At 43.9% G+C, this 997-nt stretch overlaps 1 protein-coding gene across 2 annotated transcripts in view; it reads right to left on the bottom strand.

Annotated features, from left to right (window-relative positions):
- The window catches only part of elovl4a (ELOVL fatty acid elongase 4a), a 7,167-nt gene extending 6,472 nt beyond the window's left edge, over positions 1–695 (bottom strand). Inside the window, exon 1 of one of the 2 annotated variants that reach the window (XM_032517915.1) lies at positions 437–695. The gene's annotated coding sequence lies outside the window, so the exon portion shown is untranslated. Of the gene's footprint in view, positions 1–431 lie in introns of both variants that reach the window. The other variant, XM_032517916.1, reaches the window with a different exon arrangement.
- Positions 696–997: the final 302 nt, after the last annotated feature.

Consider the following 997-nt stretch of genomic DNA (forward strand, 5'->3'; position numbering starts at 1 on the left):
AGCGGATCAAGGGCTGCTGCAGCATCTGCCTTAGTCCCGCACGCGCTGTCCTCGTAAACTGCTCTGAAAATAAACCATACCTCATTGTTAGAATAAACATTTAACGGCAAATTGTGTGTTTCTATAAGTCTTAAAGGCTCATATATTTACAACAGGACTATTAACTGTATGAAGGCGAATGGTGGCATTCTGCGGTGGGCTATGCAGTCCGGCCTTCACCTATAGACTGCATGAGCAGTCCTGTCATCAATAAGATTTTTTTCCATAACGCCTTAGCTGTTTCCTCTTCCATCTGTAAAACAACACGACTACAGTCTATAAAAGATATGATCGGAAATAACCGACTGCGCACGGGCGACAGACTATCCCGTAATATATCGACATTGGTCTCGCATTGTAGGCTACTCCGTGCGGATGAAGATGCTTATTACCTTACCGTGTCGGTGCTTTAAAAAAAAAACGTCTAATGACATTCAATGCAAGGTCATGCAGTGTGCGTTATCCCGGCGTGTAACCGACTGAGTCTGTTCTCTACGGATTGGTGAAGTGTTCCGTATCCGGAGAGAAATAAACGGGCCGCTGGATAAACGGCGATGGCATGGATTCCTCGTTCAGGGGGCCACACTAGCCTACACCGCGCGTCTGCTTCACTCAACTCCTCCTCTGATCCCCCTCAGCACCAGCCGCAAGACCAAGATAATACACCTTGCACTTCCGGGCAAAGTTTCAAAGTAAAAATGCATTAACGGCACGATAACAATGTTAAGTTGCAAAATGTGTACTGTCATGACCATTAAATCAATTCAATAAAAAATGACTGTGGGTGATCCTAGGGGTGGGAATCACCAGACGACTCCCGATACAATACCATCACGATACTTATGCCACGATACGATATTATTGCGATTTTAAAAACAATATTGCAATGTTCTGCCATATGTTGCAATTTATAACCTTTATTCCGACTCATAATTTTTCCCAATTTCAAATGATGTCC

Source organism: Etheostoma spectabile, chromosome 6 (assembly GCF_008692095.1).
Source record: "Etheostoma spectabile isolate EspeVRDwgs_2016 chromosome 6, UIUC_Espe_1.0, whole genome shotgun sequence".
NCBI classification, from domain to species: domain Eukaryota; kingdom Metazoa; phylum Chordata; class Actinopteri; order Perciformes; family Percidae; genus Etheostoma; species Etheostoma spectabile.